The 12,500-nt window shown below is 43.8% G+C and overlaps 1 pseudogene; it reads left to right on the top strand.

The window, feature by feature from the left end:
• The first annotated feature begins 2,759 nt into the window (after positions 1-2,759).
• The window catches only part of LOC122349600, a 19,433-nt pseudogene continuing 9,692 nt past the window's right edge, over positions 2,760-12,500 (top strand).

Below are 12,500 nucleotides of genomic sequence, written 5' to 3' on the forward strand. Positions count from 1 at the left end.
GGTTAGCATCACAGCTAATGCTAAATGATCCCTGCCTGACAGTCGGCCGGATGTGCTCGTGTTTACAGCTGGACAGCTCTATCCAGACCCTCGCGTTGTTTTCATTTTCTAACTCAATATTAACTTTCAGCCGAAATGTCCATTTTAACGGTGATGCACATTGCTTAATTAGAGTGCTAAGGTCAACTGTAACGTGATCTTCAGAATAAAAATCTCATTCATCTCCCAAACCACAGCAATCCACATCAGACGTAAGCCTTTAGACTCACGATGAACCCTATAAACCGCCAACAATAACGGAAGTGTGTGTTTTATTTAAAGTTACGAAATTACGCTATTGCTTCCCTGGGTAAATAATGTCAGTTTTGAAGTAAGATTAACATGAATCAAAATATTAAAATACTAAATGTACGTGTATTCATGTACTGAATAATCCACTGTAGGGGACGACAAAGAAAAATTACTTTGTCTAAAAGTTTTAAGGATACCATAAGATCATATTATTCTATAATATCTTCATTTTAAAGCCCTATGGCTTGTCTGGTATCTAAATCTGGCTTCATGTTCAGATACTTGAATCCTCGGCAGAAGCTAAGTGTATTTAAGAGGAATCTCTCACCTTTCCTTCCTTCAGTAGTATTGTGTGCCCGTTTAAAAATGCTATTCAATTTTTTTCTCAAAGTTTGCTTGCTTGTAAGTCAAGGCACATATCTCGACATCCTTTCAGAATCGTGTTCTTGGCAAACCTTTCTTTAGGCGTCTTCTTCTTTAAGGCCCTGTGTTGTTCAGCTCCAGAGATATGATGATCTGCCCGTTTCATGGTTGGAAATTAAATAAAGGCCACCGACGCTTAGCTGTGTGCAAAGAAATAAGGTTAAAAGTAGGACACATGTTTGGTAATGAGTGGTTAGGCCTCTCTCGAGATGCGGTTTGTCCCGTCATGTTTTGCCGAGGGCGTGGGTCTTATGACAGTATATCTAGAGCACTCAGTAGTCCACACTGTGAGCGTCTGCGCTACGGTTCACTCAGCAGATGCTTATTCCTGACAATCAAGAGAAATTAAGCCAAACATGTCCATGGCACGGAGGAACTCATGCACTCCTTGGGTGAGTGACTAGAAGTAGTCGTGTGGTTTATAAATGAGTAACTAAATCTGACAGCTCGCTTTAATCAGGTTTTACGGTTTAGTTTGTTCTGGTTGTTTGTTCACGGTGCGGTTGAATCTTCTCTGTGATGTGTGAGGAGCTCACCGTGTTGGTACGCTGTTCTCTGTTCTCGCTGGAGATCCTCGGTTCTTCCTCCGGATCGCTGCGGTCCAGTACATCTCCGTCTCCAGAGCGCCGGGTCTGCCGTGATCGGGTCCCTCGCCGCTTTCTTAACAGAGAGCGTTTGTTTGGAGAAGCACATGACCGTTCCCTCAGCTCCAGAACAAAACCCTGATTCGATGTCATCAGCAGATACAGAATATTAAAAAGACAAATCTAATCCAATGACTAGTGCTAGCGATGGGATTTTTTTACCATACTATTATGGTTTTTATATTTATGTTTTATAGGCTATATTTTATGTAATATTTTAAAGACTAGTTCTGTGTTTTTGACATTTTTATTATATTTTCAAAGTCTAGCCTATATGGCTTTTATTAATGCTTTCAGTTATTTCATACTGTGTGTATATATATATATATATATGTATAAATACACACTCACACACACACACGCACAATATATATTGTTAAATTATGTAGAAGTTTATTTTCTTTCATATTATAAATATGTTTAATAAACAAATTTTTCTTAAATATATACATACATGCATATATATTATAATAAATATACATTGTACACATTATGTAAAGAAATCAATATTTTGGATGTAATTAATAATTTGGCAAGACACATTTTAATTAATGTTAATTTAATAATATTTAAGTTTTAATTGTAATAAGTTTAGGTTAAAGTTGCCTTTCAGTTTGTGATACTATTATAATTTGTATTCATTATTTATATTAATCTTTTTGTAATTATTGTTATTTGTTTTATACATTTTTTATTCCACTTGAAATGAAATAAAATCAATGAAAAAATTAGCTTAGACATCTATAATTTTATTATTATTGTTTTTTTAATGGCATATTTTTTTTTCTGTGTGTCTGTGTCTCTGTGTGTGTGTGTGGTTGTCTGTCTGTGTGTGTGTGTGTGTGTGTGTGTGTGTCTGTGTGTGTGTGTGTGTGTCTCTGTGTGTGTGTGTGTGTCTCTCTTTGTGTGTGTGTGTGTGTCTGTCTGTCTGTGTGTGTGTCTGTGTGTGTGTGTCTGTGTGTGTGTGTCTGTCTGTGTGTGTGTGTGTGTCCTGTGTGTGTGTGTGTGTGTGTGTGTGTGTGTGTGTGTGTCTGTGTGTGTGTGTGTCTGTGTATGTCTGTGTCTCTGTGTGTGTGTGTGTCTGTCTGTGTGTGTGTGTCTGTCTGTGTGTGTGTGTCTGTCTGTGTGTGTGTGTGTGTGTGTGTGTGTGTGTGTGTGTGTGTGTCTGTGTGTGTGTGTGTGTGTGTGTGTGTGTGTGTGTGTGTCTGTGTGTGTCTGTGTGTGTGTGTGTCTGTGTGTGTGTGTGTGTGTGTGTGTGTGTGTGTGTGTGTGTGTGTGTGTGTGTGTGTGTGTGTGTGTGTGTGTGTGTGTGTGTGTGTGTGTGTGTGTGTCTGTGTGTGTGTGTGTGTGTGTGTGTGTGTGTCTGTGTGTGTGTGTGTGTGTGTGTGTGTGTGTGTTCAGCTGCCGAGCGCTGTGGCCAGCAGGATGAGTTCAGACGGAGGCGGGAAGCCTGTGAAGGTGGGCTCTCTGGTGGAGGTCATTGGGAAAGGTCAGCGTGGGACCGTGGCCTACATCGGCGCCACCCTCTTCGCTTCGGGGAAATGGGTGGGTGTCATCCTGGATGAAGCCAAGGGCAAGAACGACGGCACGGTGCAGGGGAAACGCTACTTCACCTGTGAGGAGAACCATGGGATATTCGTCAGGCAGTCTCAGGTAAGAATACACTAGAACCTGAGACGGACACGCTGTAGAGGAGCTGCAGGTTTAAAGATAACTAGTGTATAACTACTTCCAGGGTTTAATCATCAATAGTACATTATGACAGAGAGCCTGGAGCACAGAAGCAATCATCAGCGGTGTGTGTGTGTGTGTGTATATATATATCAGTGGAAAGCTTATTAGCGAAAAATGCATCCTTATGGCTATATTTGTGGCCATGGGTCGCAATTATGCAAAAGAGGCTTTATATAATTACACATTCAGTTATCTGCATATATTTCCAGGGTATTCATTTGGACACTAGAAGATGTCATGTTCCTATTTCCTGTTTAATTTTGTCGATGTATTAAATGCTTTTCAGAGGATTCTGGACTTCTCTTTATCACCCAATAAATCAGAAAACGCTGAAATAAATGCATTTTCACAGTTTTTTAGGAATACTATGTTACATATAAACTAGTGTAAAGATTGTGAACATATAAAAGTCCTTCAGAACACAGAGGGGAAGGAAGTCAACACAGACTTTACTCTGTTTACGGATGCAGATTGATAAAGTGTAATAAAACCTCTAGATGCAGATTTTGGAGGGTTTTTCCTCCAGTCTGAAAGAAGAAGAAATGCTGTTAAAGCAAAACACCCACATTTCTAATTGGACCAGTGCATGAAAATAGCAGTATGTGTGTAGTATATCTCAGATCTTGTGAAATCGTCAGATTTGTGTGAGTTGAAGTATAACCCGGTCACGGTCAGACCTCTCTGTCCTGACACCAGGCCCGTGAAGCGTCCTCCGAGGAAGGAGGAAACACCGCTGTGAGTCACGATCTCTCCTTTCTCTCTTCAGATTCAGCTCATCGATGAAGGAGGCAGCTCCGCTACTTCTCCAGAAACACCTGACTCAGGCGTGGCCAAGCTGCTCAGGAAAGGTGCGAGCGTCTCGGTTCTTTCATGCCGTTATATTCACATGCTACGAGGTGACTCGTGGCGTTTAATCACTGCGTGATGCATTTCCTTTTCTCTCGTTTTAACTTACAGAAGTCCAGGAGACGCCAAAATCTGTTAAGCAGGTATGAACCAGCCTGAGATTTCAGTCTACATTTTTGAATTTCATTATTATCATTAGTATTATTTGTTTTCCATTTTATTTAAATTTCTAACAGATTTGTTTTGTGCTTTTTGTGATTTATTTATTTAATAAATTATTATATAGATGTAATTAATTAATACATTTATTTATTTTAACAGATAATGAAATGTAGCCTTTGCAGTTCATTAAAATGCATTTCTGTCTAATATTTATTTTTATTCCAATTACAAAAAAAAAAAGATTTTAGAGGTAGCCTTCCAAAGAACGTACAAGAAATGAAAAATAAAGTGAAAGCAAGGACTCTTAAGATGCTCTGTGTTGGCCTGTGTGGGGCTGATCTGTATAAATGAATGGAACTGAAGGTTTTTGTGTGTGTTTGGCTGTTTTTGCTAACATGACGAAAAGACTCCAACAGCAAAGAAGGTACACATCAGTCCTCTTTGGGTTCAGCTCGTGTGTCTGAGCACAGCACTGCACATTCTGTTCACATTCACTCTTTATTTTCCAGTGGCTGTCTGTTTATTTTTGGTGCTTCTTGTGGAGTAAAGTCCCAGCGTCTGACTCGAACACCGACTGCTTGCATGCTCACCCTTCCTGTCACCTCCGTCACAAACAGCTCCGTCTGACTGAAGATAAAGACGTCACAGTGTTCTCACAGAGTCTCAGAGCAGCATCCTTCAGAGGAGATCAGCTAGTGGAGGACAGGGGCGGTAGGGGCTGTAACGTTTCTAACCAAAAGAAACCGAGTGTTGTAAAGGGGGCAAATGTGCTTTTCTTTCATACGTTTTTAAATAAATCAAAAGAAGTTGATAGACTAGAGAGCGCTAGCGTTAGGGTCAGGTAGAGATGATCCACACCGTTGTGTTTCTTCAGTCACAGAAACCATTACTTCAGCACATATTTTAAAACCTTTGATGTTATGATATCCATCGTAGTGCATAGTTATATCATCAGCAAAATCACCGCTCATACAGCGTATAGATAATAATCTAAACATCTCCAGACCAGTTCACATCAGTGACCTTTCTATGAAAACACTTTTCTGCCACCGAATAAAAAAGAAAAGGGAAATGCGACTTTCCCTCCTGATCGCAATTCTGTTTGTAACTCCCCATCCTGAACTTATATCTTACGGTTCTCAGTTTAACTCTCGCAGCTCTGTTTAAAGCACTCTATTCTCTTTTGTGTCTCGTAAGAAAACCTGCATTTGTAAGAAACTTTGAATTGTGAAGAAAAACAATGCTTTCTTTTTTAATCTCATGGCAGAGACGAGTTTCCATTCCATAGTGGTTGTGGGATCAAGTTCATTTCCTGAAGTAGTTTTGTTTCTGCCGATCTCCATCCATCCGTTCATGCAGTGTTTCTGTTTCTCTGTTAAAATCTCTTTCCTGCTGGTTTTCTCTGTGCAACCCCTTCACCTGTTCCCTCTTCTCTCTGTATTCTTCTGTGTGTGTGTGTGTGTGTGTGTGTTTTGTGCTCCTCCCTCAGCCTCCTATACGTCGTAGTACCAAGGTGAGCCTGCACACTGCAGCTAAGCATTCTGGGAAATGTCTGTCCCGATGGAGGGCTGTGTTCGGAATGGAATTCTATTTTTACTCTTTGAGATTCAAATTGGAGATCACAAAACGTGGAGCTTTTCTCACGTGTAAACGAGGCTTATGAGCGCAGATTTTCCGCCTTTTTTTTAGAAAACGTTCCCTTTGTTTTGTTCAGCTACATATGCTGTAGTATTCCCATCCGAACTCAGCTCTCAACTCTTATTTATTTGCTTTATTCTCACTTTGACTGCACTGAAATGTTCTGATTAGCAGTAATATTACCGATTTCATGCACACTGTTGGATGAGAACAGAACCTGAGCTGAATAATGTCTCTTACGGCTGAATCCCGTCCTCTGCATCACTGACTCTGTTATTGAACTGAACTGATGGTGATTAGGCGTGAGGTGGTGTAGGGGTAGTGTTGGTCTGTGTATGGAGGCGAGCGCCAGGCTGATGTGTGATGGTGTTGTTTATTGGTCGTAGCAGTGGCCCACGCCCGGCCGTCTGTCCAGCTCCAGCTCCTCCCTCTCTCATCATGGTACGTCCCAGAACTCTAACCCTCTCTCGGGACGGTCACACGCTTCTGGAGATCCTCACCGTTCATCACAGCATGGCTGGCCTGCTTTACAGCTGCAGTAGAGGAGTAAACACATCCTGTCTCTGTAATGGATGTGAATGGGTGCTGTCCAAACATCTGATTAAAACATCATAATGATCCACAGGTCTCCAGTTCATCTGGAGAAGACAGAAGATGAAACAAACCCATCAAGATGTTTTAACTAAAGGCCATAATCCATAGTAACTCTTCTTCCAGTGAAAAAGTGCAGCTTGTGTCTCACGTCAAAATCCAGCCACATTTGTTTAGAGCTGGTTTGGACTGTTTTGGTCTGTGTATATTTCTCTCCTGATTAAGTTATTGTGGATTGTGGATTCTAAAACGTCTTAAAGCTGGATTAGTTTGATCCTCTGTCTTCTCCAGATGTTCACTGATGGACCGGAGCGCTGTGGATTATTCTGATGTTTTTATTCTGACGGCACCCATTCACTTCCATTACTGAGACACTGACGCAGAGACACATTTCTCCAGATCTGATGAAGAAACAAACCCATCCTAGTCTTGGTTGATAACATTTTTCAGCAAATCTCTGTTTTTGATTTGTATTATTCCTTTAATAAAAGCCCTATATCTGACAGATGTTAATGCCTTTGACTTGTTTTGCATCGTTCAGCAGATGTTTGAGATTCACAGTAAATGCAGGTGTGAATTGGGTCAGAGACACTACAGACCGGTCACTGAAGCGCACGCTTGTCAGGGGTCTGGTGAGCACTGTGTGTGTTTGCTGGGGTCAGAGGTCACAGGTCAGGCACGTGATGGAGTGGTCATCGGCTTGAGATTAACTTCTTCTGTTTGTCTGCAGGCGGGTCGTCCCTCTGTTGGAGGGGCGGGGCTTTCCGAGTCAGTTTTAGCCGAGAATGAGTCTGCAGCGTCTTCCCAGATTGCACTGGGAGCTCCTGTCGTCCCACAGCCCAGCGGCACACCCAGCGCCCCTCCTCCTGCCACCCCCAGCAAGGTCAGCGACCTTTGACCACAAAACCATAGCATGATCTATGCACTTCTGACACATTCAGAGATGTTCAGTACAGTTAAAGGTGTGTGTGTGTGTCTCTGTGTGTGTGTCTCTGTGTGTGTGTGCATGTGCAGGAGGAGGAGAGTCTCCGATCTCAAGTCAAGGACCTGGAGGAGAAGTTGGAGACTCTCCGGATGAAGCGCTCGGAGGATAAAGCCAAGCTGAAGGAGATGGAGAAGCACAAGATCCAGCTGGAGCAGCTGCAGGAGTGGAAGAACAAGATGCAGGAGCAGCAGAACGATCTGCAGAAGCAGCTGAAAGAGGCCAAGAAGGTGCTGAAGACAGAACACACTCACATCAGTCACACACTGCCAGAAGTCATCAATCACAGGCACTGGATTCAGATGATTCAGAGCAGACAGTATCTGAAAAAAAAGTTTTGCACGTTTTACAAAATTTGTTGAATCAATGATAAATGATTGTTTACATGCAGCTAAAAAACACAGAATTTGGGAAAAATATAAGAGATAGGTTTCATGATTTTAATTAATTATACATCATACAGTTTATGCTTTAAAACAAGATCCAGAAGTTTAGTAACAATAAACTGATTGCATTGGGCTCTAAAAAGTTCTTTGTTTGATTTTAAGTTGTACCATTTAAAAAAATAATTGTTTCAGTTTTTTGGACAATTCTGACTGAAGAAACAAACAAAAATAAAGCAGGGGACTTTAATAAATTGAATTTTTCAGTTAATTAGATAACCTTTTTTTATCACTGAAATGTAATTTTTCTTCCTCTAACAATAATGTACAGTGTGTGAAAAAAATGTTTTTTTTTTTTTTTTTTTAACTAGAATCACATGAACATATTGCATTACACCAAATACACAAAAACAGAATATCTGAAAATTAAAAGAGATTTCATTGAAGTTGTGAAGGCATGCTTTTTGATTATTTTGTAATAATTAAACTTAATAATTAAAATGGAATCCAGAAAAAATACATTGGAAAACACAGGATTCTGAAACATAAAAGTGTTTTTTAAATTATTTAATGTCTTTCACGTTCAAACTTTTTGATTGATACAATTTAGTTTAACCATTAAAACAGGTCCCAGAAGAATTAAAACTAGGAAAAAATTAAATGGAAAAAATTTAAGAAAAAGTAAAGTTAAAACACTTCATGGAGAGAGATGATGTCTGTTTTACTGTTCAGTTGAGCCTCAAGTGCAGGTTTGATCATTAAATAGGTGTTTGTTCATGCTATGGCTGTTTTATCCTCTCTATAATGTGAGTAAGGTGAGGTTAGTGTCACCGATCGAGGCCTGAGCTCCTCTGCTGTCTGAGCGCAGGAGGCCCGCGAGGCTCTGGAGGCCAAAGACCGCTACATGGAGGAGATGGCCGACACGGCGGACGCCATCGAGATGGCCACGCTGGACAAAGAGATGGCCGAGGAGCGGGCCGAGTCCCTGCAGCAGGAGGTGGAGGCTCTGAAGGAGAAGGTGGAGGAGCTGACCATGGATCTGGAGATCCTGAAGCACGAGATCGAGGAGAAGGGCTCGGACGGAGCCGCCTCCAGCTATCACGTCAAGCAGCTGGAGGAGCAGAACGGCCGGCTGAAGGAGGCCCTGGTCAGGTACAACACCGGCTCGCATCTTCAGAAAAACCATTCCTTAGTTCCTGCATGTTTCAAAAGAAACTGTCTGTGCTGCCTGATAATCTTAAGAATTATAATACCCACTTTACAACATTTCTGGTACAGTTAGTGTTACTACAGGAAGCCCATCTGTTCATCTAGCTTATAGTCAGCGAGTCATTGATGTGGTTCACTGAATTTAATCCTGAACACTGAATCCAGCCCAGGTGTGTGTTCTCCTGCATGTTCCTGAGATGTGCTCAGCACCTTCATCTGTGTGTGTGTGTGTTCAGGATGAGGGATCTGTCGTCGTCTGAGAAGCAGGAGCACGTGAAGCTCCAGAAACAGATGGAGAAGAAGAACTCTGAGCTGGAGACTCTGAGAGCGCAGAAGGAGAAGCTGCAGGAGGAGATGAAGCAGGCCGAAGCCACCATAGACGAGCTCAAGGAGCAGGTTAGATGGAGAAACACGAGCAGAGCTGGGTGTGTGGGGTTCATTTCATTCACAAGCTTGAGACTCTACTCCATTCACTTTGATTCATTTGAATATATAGGCAACCGGGTATGTACCTGTCTTTTTCATTTTCAAGGAATAAAAGTCTCATAAAACACACCATCAGTGGTGAGTCACAGAAGCATTTGTAACAATACGTTGTATCAGCATTTTCTCCTAGATCATGATCTATAGAGATATTTTGTAAATGTCCTGCCGTAAACATATAAGAACTTTATTTTGGATTAGTGATATTCATTGCTAAGTACTTCATTTTCTTCACTTTAAAGGATTTTCTCTATATTTAGATTTTTTCGCTCCCTCAGATTCCAGATTTTCTAATAGCTGCGTCTCAGACAGATATTATCAGAACAAACATCTGGAGAGATTATTCAGCTTTGACCCCAGTGATGTCCATGATGATGTTTTATATTCCTGGGTTGCTTATTACTTACATTCATGTGATTTATAACATTTAAATTGCACACAAGGCTCTGTTATGATAAAATGTATTTATTATAACGCCACATCTATGGTCTAGTGTTCGGTTCATGGTCATTAAATTAAATGTGATGTTATTGTTTTATTGATGTCTTTCTGAAGTTAAATCAATGATGGAGTACATGATTGATTTCAGGAAGTTGTTCTGTATCTTCTGATGTTTATCTGGTTCTTTAACGAGCAGTAAAGAGAAGACGACCTCTTTATTCCATCAATCAGTTGGTCATAAAAATGTGTATGATTTTAAAGCTTGGGGTTTGTTTTGTGACACGGGTATGATATATTGTGTGTGTTTTCAGGTGGATGCAGCTTTAGGAGCCGAGGAGATGGTGGAGACTCTGACGGAGAGGAACTTAGATCTGGAAGAGAAAGTGCGGGAGCTGAGAGAGACCGTCAGTGACCTGGTGAGGCACTAAAGGTGTAGTCTGTAGTTTAGGTTGGGGTTTAATCGCCGTAGAGTCTTCTAGTCTGAATCATGACCGTGGTGAACGTTGATCTTGGTTCTCTGATGCTCAGATGAAGCGACGAGCTGCGAGATGAGACGGAGCTGGAGCGTGAGCAGCTGGAGCTCGGGTTCGAGAGGCTCAGAAGAGAGAGGCGGCGCTGGAGTTGCGTGAGCAGCTGGATCACCTGCAGGTCACCGCTGCGGCAGCTCGGTCTGTTCGAGACGCCTCAGTAAAGCTGAGTTTTCTGGAGGAACAGGAAGGAACCGAGAGCTGACCAACCAGCAGAGCAGCGGCTGCAGCAGCCCACCGCGACTCGATCAAGATCAAGAGACCATCAGCAAGGTAAAGCCTTCAGATCAGATGAGCTCGGGAACCAGCTACAGCCTGCAGGTGCGCGCAGGCCATCGAGATGGAGCTCCGTAAGATGGAGGTGCAAGCGAACCGCCAGGTGCTCTGCACGTCCTTCATGCCCGAGTCGTCTGAGACACGGAGGAGACCACGACTGCATCCTCGTGCTGCTGCTCTCCTCAGACTCATCTGCAAGGTGACACTCGGAGACCACCCTGCCGCTCTAGGGCTGTTACTGCACTGATGTCTGTCAGGGTTTAAAGCTGACTCACTTTTTCTCCGACCAAGTTCTCTGAACAGGAAGTGCTGCCCCTCCTCTTTATTGTCACCATCACCCGAGCCGCCTTCACCAACCAGTTCAGAGCAGCCAGGTCTGGCGGCGGTGAGCAGCTGCAGCAGCCCACCGCGGAGCTCGGGAGACCGGACTCTTCGACTTCAAGATCAAGTTTGCGTGAGACCAAAGCTTACGCGTCGTGGGTACTGTCAGGCTGTGAACACAGATCAGATGAGTCACGAACACCCGGGAACCAGCTACGGACAGCTGTGTGTAGCGACCGTGTGACTCCGTACCTGACCCTTCCCCTGTGCCTGTGTGTGATCCCCCTTTATGTGGACACTTTTCCCATGGACACTGTGTTTGTATTATTTGATTTTGTTAATAATAAAAGCTCTCGAGGCCTGACGCCACGCCCACTGTGTCTGTCGCTGGCTCCTCCCGTCACAGTGGTGGAGAATGCGGGCAAGGCGGTGCACAGTTGGGCGACATCTGATGACGTCATCCCTCTCGCTGGTACCCATGACGGAGGAACAACGGAGACTGCTCCCAGCCACCAGGAAGGGTAAGTGACGCTTGCGTTTACTGTCATTTACCCGTGGCTGGTTGAGCAAGTTTCTCATGCGAGAGGAGTTGCCCGGAGAGAATCCCTGCCCCGCCCACTCCGACCGCTGGAGCCTGGTTGAGGAAGGTAGCACTCCTGCGTGGCGACCACCGCCTGACGGGTTGACGCTGGGAGGGGGAATGACGAGTCGGCTGCCCTCCTTTATTGTCACCATCACCCGTCCCTTCACCAGGCTCCCGGACGGGAGTGGGTGTGTTGCTGCTGGTATTGGCCAGGTCTGACTCACTGCACACCTGAAGGGATTTAGCCTCGGATTTAGCCTTGTCACCGCGCCGTTAAATGCCCTGCGCGCGCTCTCCTCGGGAGAGACCGGTCTCTTCCCTGCATGCACGCTGGTGTCCTCGTGGGTCCAGGAAGGGTGCGTGATGGACCTCACCGCCGCCGTCCGAGAAGCGCTCGTGGGACTCCAGGCTGTGAGCACACAGCTCATCGACTCTGCCGGAGCAAAGAAACGACGGAGACCAGAACGCCGCCTCTGAAATATTATTCATACCTGGACCCTTCCCCTGGAACAGCCTCAACCTTGACTAGAGGTACCAGATCCCCTTTATTTGGACACTTTTCCCTGGACACTTTATTATTTTGTATTATTATTTATTTTGTTAATAAAGCGAGGCCACTTGTTCGCCCACTGTGTCTGTCGCTGGCTCCTCCCGTCACAATTTGTAGTCCATGACTAGAGTAAATGTCTACAGAAAGAAAAGCACACTTGTTCTATGTATATACTGATGTCTGTAGTAATGTGTGTGGTGGTGTGCCGCAGGCGGAGCTGGTCAGTAAACAGGCGCAGGAGAAGTTTGACCTGAGCGGTGTTTCTCCGGAGCGCTCTGGACTGAGAGGAGCCGCTGGGGAGCAGCTGAGCTTCGCCTCCGGGCTGGTTTACTCCCTCACACTCCTCCAGGCCACGCTGCACAAATACCAGCTGTGGGTGTCCTTCGTCATCATCATCATCATCATCATCATCAAAA

Source organism: Puntigrus tetrazona, chromosome 7 (genome assembly GCF_018831695.1).
Source record: "Puntigrus tetrazona isolate hp1 chromosome 7, ASM1883169v1, whole genome shotgun sequence".
Taxonomy (NCBI): domain Eukaryota; kingdom Metazoa; phylum Chordata; class Actinopteri; order Cypriniformes; family Cyprinidae; genus Puntigrus; species Puntigrus tetrazona.